Here is a 21,462-nt window from a genome sequence, read left to right on the forward strand (position 1 = left end):
TAGCCCATGAAGAGTTAGGGAAAGAGATGCCTACTGAGATGGTTAAGTTTCAGAACCTCAGCCCTCAAAGCAAGAACAGAGCAAGAAGGAAATGGAGCTAGGCTCTGGTGGCTCATGCCTATAATCCTAGCTACTCAGGAGGCTGAGATCTGAAGATCACAGTTTGAAGCCAGCAGGAAAGTCCATACGATTTATCTCTGATAAATCACAGAAAAACCCAGAAGTGGTGCTGTGGTTCAGGTGGTAGAGTTCTAGCCTTGTGCAAAAGGAGTTCAAGGACAGTGCTTGGGCTGAGGGTTCAAGCCCTAAGACCAGCACAAAAAAAAAAAAAAGGAAAAGAAAGGAGATGGAGGCATATGTCAGAGGATCAGCAGGCTTTTGAAAACCACTCGTTTGTGGGCTAACTTTTCTGATGAAGTCTACAGTTGAGTAGGACAGGAACAGTGGGGTCCCCTGGGTTAGAACTAGGCACAAAAGTCACTTATAATATTGTCAGTTTTGTTTAGCAAAAGTCCACTCCCAGAGCTGTCTCTCCAGCCCAAGAACTGGCAGCTATACCCTGGAGGGATACTTCATGGCTGAAATGACTGCCCTTTCCAAGGAGATTTCTAGACTCCACTAAGTAGATGTCATAGTCAGAGAAGGGTGAGTGTGTCTTAGTCACTCTAGAAACAACATGCACACAGAGGGAGACATACTACTTCATCAGGATCACTTTGCAAACTTCTCTTCTTGAGGATGAAGAGTAAAGAAAGATATGATTATCATATCAATACCCTTTTCATACTGGATTGTCCTCCTTCCCAGTCCACCAGCACCCAGCCAGGCACAGACACTGGATTTTAAATATGCTGCCTCTTCCCCACCCCTCCTCCACTGCCTGGAATTCTTATTTATTTATTTGTGATTTCTCTAAGCTTGTTTCTCTTGAAATTTCCACCTTGTGCCTGTGTACTGCTGACTTCACATTTGCTGTAGTGTGAACTCCACATCTGTGAATGGATGACAGGAAAGATTAATAGCCCTGCTCCCTTCTCCTTGACTGTGGGCCTAGCTAATGAATAAATAAATAAATAAATAAACACAGCTCCAATCCCCTAAATAGAGACCCAGAGCCGGAGAGAAAACTGCATTTTGCTGAATCCATTCTTTAAGGAAAAAAAAACCAACAACAACAACAACCTCTAATGATCTCTGATTTACATAGTCGGCAGTTTTTCACTAAACATTTTACAGAGACACAAAAGTCTGCGGTGGAGGGATTACCCTTATATGCTTGCCAGGCTGAGGCCAGGGGCCAAGAAGCCCACTTGGGCTGAGCTGGGCTGATCTGGGCTGGCACAGAGCATGGGTTGGCATGAGAATGAGACTTTTTACCATTTAGAAAGTCTTAGGCTGGGGACCTATGGAACCAACTGGTGGTGAAACTGACCCTTCAGGGGTCACAGCAGTGGTCTCCACGCCGTGGAAGGGTGCAGGTTCACCTGTCTGCTCTGGTCTGTGGCTACAAACAGAGAAGGCAGTTCATTCCCTCCTGTCCTCATACTAGAACATGTGGACTAGTGGCCTAAGATTCTTACTAGAATACAGACCCTCATTCAGGAGGTCTAGGAAGGGGCTGAGGTTCACAGGTCCCAACAAGTTAACAGGGTGCTGTTCCTGCTGGTCCAGAGACTAAGTTTAGAGCCACAGAAGGAGGATGGGAGGTGACAGGAACCCAGGTTCTGTCTCCACCTCTGTGGTCCCTTCTTCAGAGCTTTATGACAAAGGCATGTCTTTTCTTACTAGCCCAGGGCTCAGCTGTTACCTGCTTCTTCAACTTCAGCTAACAATACTGTTCTCATTTTTTTCTAGGCACCTCAACCAATCCTAGCAAGAATACCCTTTCTGGATCAAGCTGGGTGAATTCTTGCCTTTACTGGCTGCATTTTTATTAATTTTTTTTTGCCAGTCCTGGGGCTTGAACTCAGAGCCTGAGCACGGTCCTTGCACACGTTTTGCTCAAGGCTAGTGCTCTGCCACTGGAGCCACAGCATCACTTCTCACTTTTTCTGTATATGTGGTACTGAGGAATCAAATTCAGGGCTTCATGCATCTAGGTGAACACTCTACCACAAGGCTATGCTCCCAGCCCCTGATTGCATTTTTAAAGCTTGGTTACTTTCTGCCTGGCCATGTGTTTGTGGCTGTATCCCTTGTTGAGAGGAAGGCAGGGCGGTGGGTGACCTGGTTGAGGGCAGCGGGTCTGGAGGAAGCAAAGGTGTCTATAGGACCTAGGTGGGCTGAACAGAGGCTGGGGTTCATGGCATTGACTGTTAGAGGGGTGTTTGGAGGGCCAGGATGCAGGGACCAGCACACTGGATCTGCACCTGCCCCTTTTGAGTATCCAGAGGCCCATTTGATACTTGCTGATGCTAAACCAGAAGTGATAACAGCCCTCCAGATCAGGGCATGCTCAATATCCTCTTGCAGTCATGGAACTTCTGGGTCAAGACAGTTGGGCTCAAGGAAGCCAAGCAATGATTAGGTGAGCAGATAGGGAGGGATCCTGCCACATGGTGATGAAAGGAGTAAATGAGTTCTGGGAGAGGTAGGGTTGCATCTTGACTTTCTTGCAGTTTCTCACCACTCAGCCAGGTTGTCAGACTCATCCTTGTCTTTCACTCCCAGCCGTGAGTCTGCTGTGGAATGCCAGGGCCAAGCTAGGATTCACAGAATGTAGATCATCTCATTTTTTTCCCTAGATCAGTAGGCCTGATAAGTTGGGGAAGCTGGATTTGTGGGTGCAGGCATCTCTCTCCTATGCTGCCTCCTAAGCACTCATCATTGAAGGAGAAACTAAATGCTACCCTTCTGTGTGCCTGGATGCCTCGAGTGGGATTTTTCTGCCACTGTTTTCAGGAGTGGATGTTTTAAGTGTAGGCAGTTCATGCACTGGGAGATGTCCTCACCCAGTGCCTGATAGATGGTATTGGTTTCTCCCAGCTGCAATAACACAACACTACAACAATAAATTTTTTTCTCAGTACTCCAGAGGACAGAAATCCAGAATCAGTATCACTGGGGAGAAATGAAGGGCCGCCCTCCAGATGGGAGACTCTAGGGGCATTGCCATTGTTCTTCTCGTCTGGCTTCTCATGGTTGCCTACATTTCTTATGTTTTGGCCACATCACTCCCAATCTCTGCCGCTGTCCTACAAAGAGACCTGTGAGTGTGTTTTAAGGGTCACTTGGATGTTCCAGGAGGATCATGCTTATGATCCTCAATTATGTTTGTAAAAATGCTCTTCTGCCACAAGAAATCTCACAAGAAACAACACAGGGTTGAAGGACATAGAATTACATGAGCTGGGAAGAATGATCCTGTCTTCACTGGCTGTGGTAGAGATTGACCCTATCGAACCCCACAGTATGCTAGTGTTAGGAGATAGGGCTTTTGGAGGTAATAGAGCCTTCATAGTGGTATTAAGGACGGGCCAGGGGAGGTCATCTGGTTATCTGCAAGTCACAAAGACCCTGCAGCAACTGCTGTGTTGACCTCTGACTTCAGCCTCCAGAAATGTGAGAAAAGAATTTCTGCTATTTGAGTCACTTTGCTGGTGGTATTTTGGTTTGGCAGCTTGAGTAGATTAATATAGAGACAGAGGAGTTTGGAATTTTTGATGAAGAACATCATTTTACCTATACAGTTATTATTTAAACTACATAAAGTATATATAGATAAAATAATATGTAGAAGTATTAAAATGAGTACCACCCCTTTCTTGTATAATCAGAAAGGGCCCCTCTGGACATTTCAATGTGCATATACAAACTAATATGCCGAGCCTTTTGGGGTGTGTGTGTGTGTGTGTGTGTGTGTGTGTGTGTGTGTGTGTGTGTGTGTGTGTGTGTGTCTGTGCGCATGCACGCACTTGCTGATATTGGGGCTTAAACTCAAGGCCTAATGTGCTTACTCAGCTTACTTGCTCATGGCTTGTGGTCTCCTACTTGAGCCACACCTCCAGTTCAACATTTTGCTGGTCAGTTGGAGAAGTTATCTGGTAGACATTTCTGCGTAGGCAGACCTTCCAGGTCTCAGTTTCCTGAGTATCTAGGATTACAGGCATGAGCCACTGACACTTGGCTAAGCTTTTCTTTTCTGAATTAACATTTAATTTACACCTCTTCATATCATTTAGTATCTTTCTACAAATATAAGTAAATAAATACATTTATGTTTGTATTACATGTAAACTGTTATTACAGAAGGATCGTCTTGTAAAATCACACTAACACCAAGGAAGATTTCTTTTGATGAAAAGATTTCTGCATGCTAATTCTTTTTTTTTTTTTTTTTTGCCAGTCTTGGGGCTTGAACTCATGGCCTGAACACAGTTGTTAGGCTTTCTCAAGGCTAGTGCTCTACTACTTGAATCACAGCACCATTCTGGCATTTTCTGTATATGTGGTACTGAGGAATTGAATCCAGGACTTCATGCATGCTAGGCAAGCACTCTCCCACTAGGCCATGCTCTTGGCCCTGCCTACTAATTCTAAATGAAAGAAATTCTTGTTTCTGAGGTACATTCATGATGTCTTCCACAAGGAAAATTTCCAGTTGTGTAATTAATATGTCAGGGTTTTCTAGACTGCTCAACCATTTTATTTTTGCAAGTCCTGGGCTGGAACTCAGGGCCTGAGCACTGTCCTTGTGTGTTCCTCAAGGCTAGTTCTCTACCACTTGAGCCACAGCACCACTTCCAGCTTTTTTCTATATATGTGGTACTGAGGGATTGAACCCAGGTCTTCATGCATGCTAGGCAAGCACTCTACCACTAGGCCAAACTCCTGGCACTCTTCCAGCTTTTTTCTGTATATGTGGTACCAAAGAATTGAACCCGGGTCTTTGTGCATGCAAGGCAAGTACTCTACCACTAGGCCAAACTTCCTGACCTCAACAATTTTTTATGACTTAAAATTATTTATTGGAACTGATTTCTCTCTCTCTCTCTCTCGTTCTCTCTCTCTCTTGCCGGTCCTGGGCTTAGACTCAGGGCCTAAGCACTGTCCTTGGGCTTGGGCTTTCTTAAGGGTAGAGCTCTACCACTTGAGCCACAGCACCACTTCTGCCTTTTTTTCTATGTATGTGGTACCAAGGAATCGAACCCAGGTCTTCATGAATGCTAGGCAAACACTCTACCACTAGGCCAAACTCCTGGTCCTGGAACTGATTTCTCTTGAAATATTTGTTATTATCCTTAAGTATTTGAACAAAGGGATAGGTTTTTAGTTGCTTAGTGTCTAGGCATGTGCTCTATTTTGTGCCTTGACTGTTCAGATCCTTTGCCAATTTCCAGTTTTTGGTAGTTTTTGGTTTGTTCATTTGGATGTTGCTGGCGTTGTCAGACCTCACTTCTTCTTCCTGTACCTTCTGTCTTTGTGTCATCCGTCTCTGCAAGATCTGTCGACAAAGCTCTAATTCTTTAGGGAGACTTAGGCTGGTCTGCTTTGGCCTACAACTTGTGCCCTCCATGCCAAACTTTCTACTTGCTTAAACATTCCCTAACCTTTCCAAGCTCTCAGTACCAGCTACTGTTCTTAGATACAATGCCTACCTGAGGCTGTGTGGGAATATTATCATTTCCTTGTTTTTGGAGAAATGGCCTAATAGATGGAACCACTTCATCCATCTGCCACCCTCTCTCCCAGTTATCCCCTCTTTCCTAGTGCTTCTGTTTTCTCTATGCAAACCACAGGAGTATGCAATGCATGTTGTAGATTATCTGTGGATTATGTTGTAGAGAATCTGGAGGGCAGCTAGTATCTCCCAGTCCTTCGTGTTCTGGAAAAGATTGCTCAGAGATCTGATTTTTATGTCAGAAGTTTATCAGAAACCTTTCTGACTTTTCTGCCTCTCCTTCTAGGCCTTATTTTTTTTTTAACATCACCTTTCACTTGGGTGTCCTGTGTTCAGGAATTCAATCTTTAATTAATTATGGTTGATAATGGGTAATCCATCCCCTTCTTGAGGCCTGTGAGCAAGCCCACTTCTTTCATGAATTTGTGAGCACGCTGAGGATAGTAGAATTCGCATGAGGAGCTGGGTGCCAGTGACTCACACCTGTAATCCAAGCTATTTGGGAAGCTGAGATGGGCAGGGGTGGGGGGAGGAGAAAGTCAAGGTTCAAGAGTAACCTGGATAGAAAAGTTCATGAGCCCCTTTCTCAACCAATAGCTGAGTATGTGGTATAAGCCTGCCTGGAATCCTGCCTGTGTGAGGCTGAGATATGAAAGATGGTGATTCTAGGCCAGGCAGGGCAGAAACATCTGTGAGACAATCTCAGCATTAGAAATTTGCTGCAGTGGTGCATATCTATAATACTAACTACAACAGGATCCCTAAAATAGGGGGATTATAGTCCTAGCACATGCCCGGGCAGAAAGCAAGATCCTACCTCGAAAACTAGCCTGTGGAAAATAGGGTTGGGTAGGTGCCTCAGCAGAAGGGTCCCTTTCTAGAAAGCTACCAGCCTCTATGTGGCAACCTTTCTCTCCTCCTCTGTCTTGACATTTCTGACCTCCCTCCCACTTCCACATTTTTATCATCTTCCTCTCTAGCACTTCTGCCCTGGATCTGGCATCTCTTTGAGGTGAGCTGCACTTAAATTTTAACTTTAAAGTTGGAGAAATTGAATCGAAGCCTGGTGATGTTGGGGCACAGCTGAGACTCAAACCCAGGAAGTTGAGCGCTGTGCATACTGCATAAAAAGTAGAACAAGTTACAATGCAATGGATTGACCCTTGTCCCCGAGGAGAAGGGATGAGCCTAAGGAAAGACCTGCCATAATCCTTCATGAGAGTGATATAGTCTTTTAAATTCAGCCTGTGGGGAAGGGACAGTGTCTGTCTCACCTTTGAGACTGTGGAGAACACAGGTGGTAGGCATAGGGCTGGTTGACTCTAGCTTCTGTCCACTTGTTAAATAAAAAAAAATATGTAATCCAACTAGACATATCTGTGGTTCATGCCTGTAATCCTAGCTATGCAGGAGGCTGAGATCTGTGGATCAGCCATGCTCTGGTCCAAAGCTAGACACAAGTTCTAGTCCTGCCTGTAGGTCACCTGTTGCAAGAGTCACTTAGAATTTTTGGGCTTTTCCTCTATTCATATATATATACTTGGGTCCTAAGTATAAGCCCCAGGATTGGGGCACACACACACACACACACACACACACTGGTATCAAGTCACAGATCAGGCTGGTTATTCTTGGCAAGACCCAGGTAATTAGTTTTTACTTCCTTTCTGACCTTAACCCATCTGCCCACACCTATACCTACTTGCTAGGCACTAATGGCCAGAGGCTTTGGGGGCAGATGTGTTGCTCAGTTCTAGGCCTTTTGCCATAGTGGGAGTTCCTGGATTGGGTGATGGGGAGCCTGAGCTGTCACTTTGAATTGCAAAGTCTCTATCTATCCATAATGCATAAAGGGGCCTCAGCGAGTAGCCACAGCCTCCTGCCGTCCTGCGGCTCAGGGAAATTAGACAGCTTCAGAGTCCCTTATGAAAATGCAATGTATTACCGCTGCTTTTTGACTAGTGAATTATGCATTCGAGAGTGACAAATTCTGAGCTGCTGCCTTTATTAGGAACTCAGTGCTGGGTGGGTGGACAGTGGTGCCTGCCAAGCTTGTGACAGAATGTTTAATAACTTTTCCTGACTGTGCTTCCCGGAGGTGGTGTTTATAATATGTATCTCCCTCCTCCTCTTTTTCATTTTTATCAAAACATTGATGTTGGAGATTATTGCTCTATTTATGCATTTGGAAGCTCTTCCTGGGTCAAAGGGCAGCATTATTTGAAATGACAAAAGGCAACGACAGAGATCGGATTTGTAACCGATCTGTCTCATGTGCCTGCGACCCTGGCATTCTTGGGTTTTTAAAGACCCATTTGTTTAGAAGAGTCAGCTCCTTCCTGCACTTCAGGACTCAAGATACAAGACAGCATGGGCCATCTCCTGCCATTCTGTTGGCAGGGAGAGACATGGGATGGTGTCTCGGAGACAGGAATCATCTTCCCTGGGCTGGGCTGGGGGGGGGGGGAAGCACCACTCCTGCTTGGAGATGGCTTGAGTATTCCGCTTCTTATTTAGGCAAAGAGTTCAGGCTTTGGTCCAGTTCCCTCTGTTGTGCCAAGTGGAGTTGGGGCTGCCCATCTGCTTGTCCTAGGCTTGCCTCAAGGTTTATCTCTAATAAGAAGTCTTGGCAATCCACGGCCCCATCCGGAATACCACACCTGAATGTCCCATGACGTGGTAGGTTTTCCTGTCTTGCCCAAGGCATTTCTTGCCAAGCCACTCAAGGAAGAAGCAATCTTCCACTCCCTCCTTCCTTCCCTCCCTCCTTCTTTCTTTCTATCTCTTTGCTTCTTCCCTCCCTCTTTCCATCTTTCTTACCCCTTCCCCTCTTCTCCTCTTTCCTTCCCCCTCCTTTCTCTTCTTTCTCCTTTTCTTCCTCTTTCTCTCTCTCCTCTCTGTCTCTCTCTCTTTCTTGTACTGCGATTCAAATTCAGGGCTTTCTAGGCAGGTGCTCTACCATTTGAGCCATGACCTTCCACTCTATTTTGCTTGCATTTTTTTTTTTTTTTGCCCAGGGCTGGCTTTGGATGATGATCCGTCTATGTAATAACTTCCTCACCTCTGGGATTACAGATGTGTTCTACCATGTCTAACTTCTTGGTGGAGATAGGATCTCCCCAGCTCCTTGTATAGGATGGCCTCCAACTGTGGTCCTCCCAGTCTCAGTCTCCCGTACAGCTAGAAGAGCAGGCAGGAGCCATCACATGGAAGGGCCTTTCTAATGAGCAAATCTGACTTCCTCTTTACAATCTTCCCATTGTTTATGAAACATGAAATTTGTCAGCCTGACCTAAGAGAGGTTTGGTGGCCTTGACCTGTGGACCTTGCTGGCTTTCTCATTAGATGCCCCTGTCTGCGTTCCTACTGTGGTGCAGCTAGACTGTGAAGTCATAGCTTTAACACTTTTAACCTTGTCACCCTCAGAATCTGTTGGGCTGTGGGCTGTGTGTGATTTTACACACGTGCTTCCCTCTGTCTGGGTTGTATCCTCTGCCTGTATCTGCAGAGAACTCCTGCCCATCTTGTAAGGCTTGCCTTTGGTGTGTCTAAGGGGCAGTCTTCCTTGATGTACCATGAAGAACCCAGCCCCTCACCCTACCTGTGTGTATTAGATAACTTTTCACCATCGAGAAACTCCAACTGAGAGAACCAATCTGAAAAGAGGAAAAGGCTTATTTTGGCATATGGTTTCAGAACTGGGACCCATGCTGTTTGGGTCCCCTGGCTTTGGGCCTGACTCAAGGTGGAACATCATGGTGGGGGTGGTACGGTGAAGCAAAGCTGCTCACCTTATAGTGGCTGGGAAGCAGAGAGTGAGATCCAGAGGATGAGAGAGCAAGGAGGAGGAGGAGGAGGAGGAGATGAAGGAGGAAGAGGAGGGAGGGAGAGAGAGAAAAAGAAACAGAGGGTGAAAGCGAGGGAGAGAAGAAAGGTCTGAGACTACATTATTATTATTATTAATTATTATTTATTTTTCTGTGGGTCATGAGGCTTGAGCTCGGCCTGGGTGGTGTTCCTGAGCTCTTTAGCTCAAGGCTACCACCCTACCCCTGGGCTTGGGATTTGTCCCTGAGCTCTTCAGCTCAAGGCTACTGCCCTACCCTTGAGCCAAGCCCCACTTCCCCTTTTCTAGAGGTTAATTGGAGATAAGAGTCTCAGGTCCTTTTGTGCCCGGGTTGGTTTTGAACCTTTATATTCAGATCTCAGCCTCCTGAGTAACTAGGATTATAGGTGTGAGCCCAGGCTGGGCATACATTATTTAAAGGCATGCCACAGTGCCTTGCTTCTTCCACCTAGGTCCCTAGAACTCATCAGTGAAATAATCCATTGATAATTTGCACCCTCATGATCCAATACTTCCCAATAGTGCTACCAGCTGAGAAGAACTCTTCATATTCTAAGCTTAGCATCAAGCATCTACCATGTTTGTATCACCATCACAGTGATTATTCCATTACCTTCCAGTGATGGGCTTATTTTTCTCTCACCTCATCTTTCCTCTTCCTTCTGTTTTCTCCTCTTCTTCCTTCTCCTTCTTCTTTCTCTTCTTTCTACTCCTTCTCTTCCACTTCTCCTTCTCTCTGTGTCACCTGCTACAGAATCTAGACCACACTTTATTGGCTGTGTGTGGTAGCTTGGGTTACTTCTGACTGAAATCCTGGCCATATTTTGTCATGTATGCACCAATCAGCACAGAGCACTTGTTAGAGCTAGTCAGTGCTAGCACCTGCCCTGTGAATTCAACTCCTTTACAGAATCACTCTGTGCCTCAGTCTCATCATCTGCAAAGTGGGTACAATTTTTAAAATGTACTGCATGCTAGTGAGAAAGAAAAGAAAAAGAACACAGGTCCAGTTCCTTGTAGCACAGGGCTGGCTGACTGGTGGCACATGACAGATACTAGCTGCAGTCGTCGTCATCGTCGTCATCATCATCATCATCATTGTCATCACCACCATCATGAGTGTCATAGCTCTGTTATTGCATCCTAATAATGTATAATGGATATTTATAATAGTATAAATACTTTTATGATTCTTCTTGTTACTTGCTCTCCTTGAACTGCCCAGGCCTCCAACTTTCCCTGGCTGCTTTGCCCTCACTTGGCAGATGGGATGTGGATCATTTTAATTAGGTTTTATTGGGCTGTTATATGGGTCATAATTGCAGCCATTATTCATTTTCATGGGGCTGCTGACACAGCCTTGATTTTGACTTGATGCTCTTTTGACGAGAGACCAGTCCCCCTTATCAAAGGGACCCCAGGCTGAGATTCTGGAGCCGTGATAGGAAGAGGACCCTTCTCAGACCTCCACCCACACTCCAGAGAGATGAATGGCCGGGTGTTCATCTAAGAACTCAGGATCTGTGGTTCTGGGTGGATGTGGGGATCCTACCCTGGGACTGGGGTTAGTCACCCCATTTGTCTGTGTTCTCTATGCTTACCATAGGGCTCTCCATGCCAGGCATAGAGGGGGCACCAGAAAAAGACTGGCTGAAGGATGCCACACACTGACTTGCTCAGGAAGCAGTGAGGAGTGTGAGGAAGCAGATAGGTCTGGGCACAGATTCCGGGGTCCAGCCGGTAGAGCCCTGTGATGCTGTATGGAGCCATGGGCAGGGGCTTAATGTAGTGTTAGGATTGTGGTGCTGTGGTTTGGCTATGTTTGCTAGCCTGTGGGGAGGCAGTAGGGCCTTTAAGAGGGATTGGGTCTTTCTCAAGAGATGGGGTTAGCTTTCTTGAGTGCACATTCGTTATTTTTTTTTCTAGGTAAGGGAAATTTTATTCAGGCACTGGGCACGGGGCTGGCAGAGGCCACCCTGGCCTCTGGTGGCGGCCAGCTCTACTTGACCTTCTTCTTGGGGTGGAGGTTGTTGGTGTGGCCACACTTCTTCTTGCGGCAGTTGATAGCACCGGGGTGCAGGCGAGCATAGCGCTTGCCGCAGATCATCTTGTCACAGTTGTACTTCTGTGCCAGTTGGTGCAGGGAGGGCTCGATGATGCCACCATGAAGACGGAACACCAAATGCAGGGTGGACTCTTTCTGGATGTTGTAGTCTGAGAGGGTGCGCCCATCCTCCAGCTGCTTGCCAGCAAATATCAGCCGCTGCTGGTCGGATGGGATGCCCTCCTTGTCCTGGATTTTGGCTTTGACATTCTCGATGGTGTCGCTGGGCTTGACCTTGAGGTGATGGTCTTGCCCGTGAGAGTCTTCACGAAGATCCACATGTCTGCATCTGCTTGGCCGCAGGGTGGACGAGTAAAAGCACACATTCATTATTGAGAGAGCAGGTTGTTAACAGCCAAGGCTGGCACTGACCTCTTGCTGGCATTCAGACTTCTTCTGCACATGTCTGCTTTCTGTTCCTGCTTTTCTACCATGAGTTGCAGCACAATGAGATCTTTCACTGTGAACCAAGCAGATGCTCATACCCATAAAAGTAAACCTCTGTTCTCTATAAGTTACCCACCCTCTGGAACTCAGTTACAGGAGTCAAAAAAATCCCATAACAAAACCAAAACAGTGTACAATTAGCGGAAAGTGGAGGCTCATAGTTTACTCTTTACCACAAGTTCCGACTCTGTGGATCGGTGTGTTTTCAGGCGTGGCACATAGATCATTGCTCAGAAATTCTCCCATCCTCTTAGCTGGCAGGAGTCACATCTGCCTGCTCTATTCTAGGCATGCTCCTATAACTTGTTTTGGACAAGGCAACATTACCAGATGAGATAAGAAGAAGCTGTGAATGGGCCTGTAGGGTTTGGCATTTGCTCTCTGGCATGCACACTGGTAATGTGCCATCCTGACAACCATGTCCAAGGTAACCTCAGTATGAACATGCCAGCAGCAGACCTGAGCCCAATGTGGAGCCTGAAATCACATCCAGCCCCTGTTCAGCTTGAAGCAGAGACATCCCCTAGACTCCAGCCTCGATGAGCAGAGCCCAGTTCAATGACAGACCCGGAGCCCCAGATCAAGGGCTCCTTGTCATTAGGATACTTTAAGGGTCAGTACCATCAGAGTTGACTTAACACTGCCCCAAGGTAACACCATCCCTGGCCATCACTGAGGGCTTTCTGCACTGGACTTCCTTTTCAAATTACTTTTGAAATAAGAGATTAATGATTGATTAATGATGGAAACCACTAGACCAGGGGCTCTCAGCAGTGGTGTTTGTTTTGCTTCTGAGAAGAGGGCATTAGACAATGTTCACAGACAGTTTTGATTGTCACAACTAGGAGAGGTGGAGAGAGAGAGAGGGAAAGAGAGAGAGAGAGAGAGAGAGAGAGAGAGAGAGAGAGACAGACAGACAGACAGACAGACAGACAGACAGACACAGAGAGAAAGTACAAGGCTGTTGCTCACCATTACAATGTTCTGGAAAGTTCCACACATCAGAGAACTACCTGGCTCAGAATGCCAATAGAGCAGAGGTTGAGAAACTCTTAAGTCATAAAATATTCACCATCAAAATACCCTCCCTCCCTCCCTTCTCCCTTTCTTCCTCCATCCACCTTTCTTTCCTTTCTCTTCCCTCCCTCTTCCTCCCTCTTAAACAAGATAGATACCTAGCCGGCCCCGAGGGAATTTGTATTGAGTGGGGAGTCTCAGCCAACGTAGGTGTAAAGCAGTGAATAATGATGACAAATGCTCTGCTGGCTGGTGGGAGGGAGGAGGGCAGGGAGGACCACCCTTCAGCAGCTGATGGGGACAACGCTGGGAGCAGCTGACAGTGGTAAAGGCCTGAAGGAAGCAAAGGAAAGCAGCCCATGGTAGCGAGGTCTTGGCTCTAGGAAAAGGGAGTGCTCAGGCACCAGGCTATGCTCCAGAAAGCAGAGTCTGGGGACTCGTCACAGCTGAGGCCACTTCCATGTCCTCTGGCACCAGGCTGGAGCTGGCAGGGTGATTGGGTTGGTCTAAATATTCACAGTGGAGTGCTTGCAAACTCCTGTGGAACCCTGCGTCTTGGTGGCTAAGGCAGGTTTCAACTGAAAGCCAGGAGGTCACCTCAAGGCCAAGTTCAGTTCACCACTGAGAGATGCAGGGATGAACGTGGAGTAGCCTCCCAAATGGTAGGCTTTGGGATGTGTGCACGCGAGCATCCAAAGCTATAGTGGGTTCTTGTTAGGGAGCACGATCTCACCAGAACACATAAGGCCTGTTCAGGCACACTCAGCCTCTTCTTGGTACTAAACCCTACAAAGGCACTGTGTCCTTGTGATTTCCAACCTGACCTCTTCCAGTGTACCCTCTGAGGCAAAGTCAGAACCCAGTAAAGTGGCTCTGCCTCACTCAGTTCTTAGGATAGAAATCCAAACTCCTTATTAGAACTGGCAGGGACAGTTATGATCCAGTTCTTGACCAACTTTCTGGTCTTACCTATCCCACTTGTTCTGGGGACCCCAGGGATTGGTTTATACCTTCCTTGCACCAGGTTGGCTTACACCTTTCTGGTTTCTTAGGCTGTGCAGTGACTCCATTGACTTTCACTTCCCAAGGTGTGACATACTTGTTGCTTTCAGGGCTGAACTCTGCCTCTTTCCCAGAGTTCACTGGTACAGTCTTAACCCCCAGGACTCCAAAGACAAATGTATAAGGTCTTTACAGAGGCAATCAAATTAAAAAGGTCTTTACAGAGGCAATCAAATTAAAAGGGCCTTTAAGATAGCCCTAATTCAATATGGCCAGTGTTCTTAGAAAAAGCTTAAACTTGGTGTTGGGGATGTAGATCACACCCCCACCCCCTTCCCTAGTGTGTGTGTGTGTGTGTGTGTGTGTGTTGGGATACAGGGAAGGTGGTGAGCCAGAGCCAAGGCATAATGAGGCAGAGGAGCCGTAGAACCCAAGAACTGGCAGGACCTTCTTTCCTGGAAGAGAAAGGAAATAGCAGGTTGGCTGCAGTTCCTCAGCTAAGTCCCTGTCCCTAATTACCACCCACACTGAGCTCCTGAGCGACATTGGCCTGGCTCATCTGTAGCTTCCAAGAGGCCCAGGATCCAAGCCAGGTGTCTGTGTGCAGGTCCTGTGGCCAGTGAGCAATGAGAGGACTTTAATTAAAGCACTAATTACTCTGGTATAGTGGAAAGTCTGCGGCTGCCCAGCTGGTGTGCAGCAGGACTCCCTCTTCATTTAGGCTTTGAATGCATGTGGTGTGTGGGTGGGTATGGATAGATATCTGGTGGGAGCGTCCATGAGTTTGCATGTGTGCTTGACATATGTGTGTGCAGCCCTTTGCACAATGCATATACATTTTCACACAGTATATACATGCATGCATATTGAGTATTTATGCATGTGCAGTCTAAGTGTGTGAATGTGCGTATAGTGTGTTCACATGCACACTGTGTGCATATGACATGTATGTGTGCCTGTCCAGTGTGCACATAGGGACAGTGTGCGTATTTGTAATGTATACACATATACTTAGTGTGCATATGGATTTTGTGTGTGGATTTATACACTATATTTGTGCTCATGTTCAACTGACACACATGCAGTGTGTCAATGTGCATAATATATCTGTGTATTTTCACAATCTGTGTGCATGTCACAGCGTGTTTCCATGAGCGTTTGTCCATTTGCCAAGTGCATGTGTGGTGCATATGAACAATGTGTTAGCATGCATACAATATGTGCATATATCATGTAGGGATGTGCACATTCTTTGTATAGACAGTGCATATGTGTGCATGCTCACATATTCTGCGTGTGAATTCATTTGTGCCCATGTGTGCACTAGGCACATTTATATGTTCATCATGCATATGTTCAGTATGTATGCATGTATGTACACAGTGTGTTTAAGTGTTCACAGAGTGTATATGCATGTGCAGTGTGTGTGCAAGCAAATGCAGAATGCATGTGTATATGCTTAGAAACAGCAAAATTATTCTCATTTTATGTTCACATTAGACACTGGCCTTCCGAATAACATTTATACAGAGAGTGTGATGTTTCCAAAAGATGTGAGAACCACTTGAGTAAAATGAACTCTCAGTATGCCACCAACTCTGTAAGGAGAGAAGCAGTTTTGCAGATTGCTCTTCTTGAGCCCTTTGAATAGCTTCAGACAAGGCCAGCTCCTCTAGCACTTACGAAACTCTGATTATTATGATTGTCCCATTAGCTAAATCATCTCTGGGAAAAAAGAATGATGTTTCCATTTTGTGTCTGAGAAATAGGATCACAGAGATGTGATGTATTTTGCCTTATAGATGAATCAGAATGCTTTTGTTCTCAGTAATGAAAAGGCCCAAATGGTCTTAATGAGAACAATTTATGAACTTGAATATTGACACATCTGGGTATAAGGTGGTTCTGGGCCTTGCTGATTCACCAAAATACCCAACAACCTCACAGCAACTCAGGGCCTTTCCATCCTTCTACATGTACTTCCCACTCTGAAACTCGCCTGTGTGCACATATGTTCAAAGCTCCTGTCTCTATATGTTGCATACTGTGCCACGGTGCTTTCATGCACCCACTTTATGGAGGAGGTGCTTGGGACCCAGAATGTGAGCCAAGTCTCTGCCTCCAGGATCTCTGTGCTCCTCTGTGGATCACTTCCACAGACATCCTCTGCCATAATTCTGAGCTGGTTCCAGAACAACATCTGTACTACCCTCTTTCCCCAGATCACCTACTGTAGGGAGGAGCCATGCTGGTTCTAGCTACAAGAAGGACCAGGATTGCAGTGTGTGTGTGTGCATGTGTGTGTGTGTGTGTAGGAGGTGAGCCAGGCCTGAGTGTAAAGACGGAGAACATCAGGTATTGTTGCCTTTCATCTCCAATGGTGACAGGAGGGTGACGAAAGTGATAGAAAAGCAACACTTGAGATGTCCTGTATTCAATCCACAAGGGCTGCAGGATGGGAAGGGGAGGTGAGGGTAGCACTGCGAGACAAATATGGGCTGAAAGCTTGGCTCGGACCACAGCTCACTGAACATCTGGTGTTGTTGGTACTCAGCCTGCCACAAAACCTTCTCAACTATTTGCCTCAGCCAGTCCTGGACCATTAATCGTGTCTGTTTAATGGACTGTCCATCTATTCTCAAACATTTTTCCTCATGTTAGTTAAGGTCTTCTAGAAGAATGTTACACACATATGTGTATATATGTATGTATATATGTATATGTATAGTATGTATGTATGAATGTAAATGTGTATAGACATAAGGTAAATCTAAAATGATTTCCTCTGGAAATTCAGAGAACCAAGTAAGGTGCTTAGTTCAAGAAGCTGGAATCATGAGAACAAAGAGACAACCACTGATTCAGACCTGGTCCCAGGTGGAGAGCCTGGAAGCCCTTCAAGTGACTCTGTAGTCACTGTGTGGGCCCATGATGAAAGACTGAAGAGGTCTGAGGCCATGGGTGTCAACGACAATGAAACCACATCCACTGAGAAGGGAACAAGGATGAGCCAATGAGCTTCCTCCTCCTGTGTTTTGGCACCATTTGGGCTATTGGACAGTGCTTCCACTCTCAGTGAATGTCTTCTCTCAGTGCACAGATCTAGATACCGCTTACCTAAGGACATGCACTTACACGCATACCTGAAGTGTGCTTTACTAATTTCCTGGAGTCTTTCAGTGTCATCAAGTAGATGGCCGACATTAATGATCACAACTGCTGCAGATTAACCTGCCCCTTCCATCAATAAGCAGTGTGAGCTCAGTGTGAACAACCTCTCCTTCGCTTCCCTGTATTTCCTTTCAAAAGCTGCTACCCCTCTCCAGCTTGCTGCCTTCCCGCAGCACATTGCCAAGTTCCAGGATCTGCTCCTTCCTGCTTCCTGCTGCTAATTTCTGTAATGAATTAACAAATCCTTTTATTTCAGGGGACTCTTAGCCTCAAGGGTTTGGGTTCCACCGGAGCAGATAAAACTTGGGCTTAGAATAGGCAGATCTGCAAACATTAGGCACCAGTAGCTGCTACAACAAGTAAACATGCCATCTCTGGGTCTCCCCCCAATGACCTTCCTCTTCCCTTCCCCGCCCCTTCCTCCCCTCCCTTCCCCCCCTTTCTTCCCTTCCTTTCTCCCTCTCCCTCTACACTGCCTTCCTTCCCTCCCCTCCTTTGTATTGACAAGGTCTTGCTATGTAGCTTAGGTTGGTCTTAAACTTGGGATCATCTTGCTTCAGTTTCCTGAGTGGTGGGTAAATTTATTTCTTGCTCACACAAGATTTGCTTGCAGGAGGAGCCAGAGGAGGATCTGCTGCACAAAATCCCTGCAGGAACCCAGGCTGCTGAAACCTGGGTACCTTCAACACAGATCTCTCAAGGTCAAACCTCCTGAGCCTGGAGGACAGTATACAGTTGGGGTGCTAGGGGCCCTCTGAGGGGGTCGTGACATCCTTGTTTTTGTTCCAGGGTCCTGGAACTTGGCTAAAGGAGAGTAGCAGCCATGTGTAAAAGAACAAGAGGAAACAGGACTGGAGAGATTTAGCAGTCTTTGCAACACTCATTTTCAATCCCAGAATCTGTCCCTATCTATGAGACCTTAATTCCCTTAACACAACTGAGCCTGGGTTTCCTTGTGAAAGGTGAGACTAGGGGTAGCGCAGGGTTCAGCAGTCAGTGCTGTGGGCAGGGTTTATTGAGTTCTTTCTTCAACAGATCCTTGGAGCTCTGGTCCTCTTTTGCAGACCACTGCCTCCCCCCCCCACCCGCTTCGCCCCCTGCCATTTACCATTGTCCACTTGTGTGCTGCACCCCTGGAGGGTGAACCCTAATAGCACAGGGGTGGCTCTTCACCAGGGTTGCAACCTTGACATCTGACCTGGAGCCTGGCACTTAGTAGGCATTCCATAAATATGTGTCAAAGGAATTAATGCACGGGTGACTTGATATGAATGCAGGCTTGCTAAGATGTACTCCTTTAAAAATTCTTCCTCAATAGATTTCCCCACCTTCATGTTCCATGGTGATGTGGTGGTGATGGTCGGGGGAGAGGAGGGGAGGGGAGAGGAAGGGGGGAGGAGCACCTCCCTCCCTCCCAGCCCACCTATAAATAGCTCCATTTGGAATCTGACTGCAGATCCCTCCAGCAAAGTCAGCATCCCCAGGACCTCTCCTCCTAGATAGGGACTGGGAGTGCTTCCTCATTAATCACGGCTCTTTAATTAACAGCTCTGAGCCGGGAACAAAAGGTGCTTACTGGGAGAACGCCAGCGGGCCCTGAACTCTGGCCGCCTGTTTTTATTTGGAGGACCCTGCGCCTTGGGGAGCAGGCCTGGCAGGGCTCAGTGCTGAGCCTGGCAGAGGATGGGGTTTAGAGGGTGAGCAGCTGGCAAGCCGGGCCGCCTGTCTCTGCCTCGGACGTCACCTCACAGCGCTGACTTGACTCAGAGCGAGTTTTTGGCAGCCTTGTCCACCTCAGGCTGAGGCTGGGTAATTGGTCTGGGATGGGGGCCTGGCAGTGGGGTTGTCAAAGTTCCCAGGTGCCCCTCAGATGTGGCACAGTTGGAGAGCATGGCTCTAGGGATAACAGGTTTGGTGGAAGGTACTAGGCCTGAGCAAAAGTCTGACTGGCATAGATCCGGAGACTTGGATCTTCTCAGGCCTCCTGAAGATGCTCAGAAGGGCACTGGATCTCAGGGACAGAAACTCAGTAACCTGGCAGGTGAGGAATCACAGCATGGCCCAGAGGCAGTGGCCTTCCGCCTCCACTGAGCCTCATGAGGAGTGAATTCTCCCTTGTGGATCTCTAACTTGCTCTTACAAACCCTGCCCCTGTCCTGTAAGTGCTGAGAAAGGCTTCAAATAGTGCTCCCTGCACTTGGATCTCTTCATTGACCACACAAGATCACATTTACCCATTTCCTGATTGTGTATATGTGGAAGGTTCTCACAAAACCTCTGTTAACCCTCCAGGTCCAGATCTGGAACCACAAAGTTCTCATTCTAGATGCTTCCTTCAACTGACTGGCCTTGGTCGCCTGAGAAAGGGTTTTGCTGACAGTGAAAGGATGGTAAGGTTGGTTAGTTATGCCTGCCACGGATACGGGAAGGGAAATTGATGGCACAGAAGTCAGGAACATTGCTATTTTGGTGTAAATGTTAATGTTAGGAAGTTCATGGTCCCTCAGAGTTTAGGAGATATGCATTGTTCACTTAAATATCTGTGGAAGGAAGAAATGCTTTTCTTAGGTTAGCTTCATACTAGATCTTCCTTCCTTGGAGAACTTATTAATTTGTTTATTTATTTATTTATTTATTTTTGTGTTGGCCCTGGGGTTTGAACTCAGGGCTTATGTGCCATTCCTGAGCGTGTGTGTGTGTGTGTGTGTGTGTGTGTGTGTGTGTGTGATGAATTGGAGATAAGAGTCTTACCAACTTTTCTGTTTGGGCTGGCTTTAAACCACAATCCTCAGATCTTAACCTCCTGAGTAGCTAGGATTACAGGCATGAGCATGGCACCTGGTTTTATACTATACTTCTTTGCATACTGAGAGTACTCTTCAATACTCCCAAAGCCTCTTTGTACATACTGTGGATTAATTGCCCCAGTTTTCTAATTATTTCTTATCTAGCCATGTTTCTTATCAGGCATTCATTTTCTGAAACCAAGGCCTAGGGGCCTGATGCTGGTGACCATTGCCTCTGTCCAGGGTACTGACCACTCGTTCCTCCTCTCCCTTCCCCTCTCTTAGGCAGAACTTAGAGTTAAGGGGTAATTCTTTCCCCCAGTATACTTGTGATCATGTGCACATTCTCAGGCCATCCAAAATGGTAGGCCTCAGACCAACTCAGGAAAGATTTTTGGGCATCTGTGATCTTCAAGTGCTCATGTGATTGCCATGCATTCAGTTGGAAAATCCGACTAGAGATAGAAAGCCATTTTAACTGCTGCTTAGTGAAACTGATATTTTTCTTTGCTGTTTTCAGCCCTTTCAGCATTTTGTAAAGTTATGGCCTTCAATCAATGATTTCCAGCCACTAGGTCCAGCATAGGACCTCAGTATACGTCATTAAGGTGGACTCTGTGGGTACTTGGCATTGGGAGCCTATGGGTTTGAGAATCGTGAGATTCTAGGTTCCAAGGGAGAATCATGCTCCTTTTATTATTTTGAGAGAGTGGAATTCTCTTTGCTTTTCACTGTCTTAGTGGCTGAGTCAGAGTTTTGAGGTCGATGGTCTTGCTTGCAGTGGACATTGCTAATGTGCATGTGAACGGCCTTTTCCTTAGGTTCTTATTTTTTCCTCTCACCTACATGAAATTGGTACAGAACAGCAATAATTCTATCCATATTAGTATTCTTTTTCTTTCCAGTGCTAGAGCATGAACTCAGGGCCTGAGCTCTGTCCTGAGGCTTTCTCAAGGATAGAGCTCTACCACTTGAGTCACAGTACCACTTCTGGCTTTTTCTATGGATGTGGTGCTGAGGAATTGAACCTGGGTCTTTGTGCATGCTAGGCAAATACTCTACCACTAGGCCAAAGCCCCAGTCCCATCCATCCTGGTGTTTTTATCCCTCTCTGTCCCCCAACCATGTGCCATTGGACTGTGAAGATGTGGCATGATACCTAGATTCAAGTTGGATATGAGAGGGATGAAGAGAGCTTTCAGGAACAAGTTGTCTCCAGACACTTTACTGATTTCTTCTTCTCTAGGAAACTCACTCTTGCTCTGACACAGCTACCATGAGAACCCCACCACCTCTTTTGAATATTAGGGCAGCGGGGCAAAGGGGGGGGCAGGAAGGGATTCTTGTATCTTTGGTTAACTTTCTCTAAATTTGAACTGCTTAGGGGGCCAAATGCATGCCTAGCCCCTTGGTCATGACAGAACTCGTTTCTTAGCTAATCTTCTTTCTACAGATCTCTGCCTTGAAT

At 46.5% G+C, this 21,462-nt stretch overlaps 1 protein-coding gene and 1 pseudogene across 3 annotated transcripts in view; one reads left to right on the forward strand and one right to left on the reverse strand.

Annotated features, from left to right (window-relative positions):
- Positions 1 to 21,462, forward strand: part of LOC150050474 (uncharacterized) — a 542,379-nt gene that overhangs the window by 30,416 nt on the left and 490,501 nt on the right. The gene's annotated exons all lie outside the window — the stretch shown is intronic.
- On the reverse strand, positions 11,467 to 11,852 carry LOC150050475 (ubiquitin-ribosomal protein eL40 fusion protein pseudogene; annotated as a pseudogene).

The sequence above is a fragment of the Megascapheus bottae genome, chromosome 18 (assembly GCF_031878675.1).
Source record: "Megascapheus bottae isolate mThoBot1 chromosome 18, mThoBot2.hap1, whole genome shotgun sequence".
NCBI lineage: Eukaryota > Metazoa > Chordata > Mammalia > Rodentia > Geomyidae > Megascapheus > Megascapheus bottae.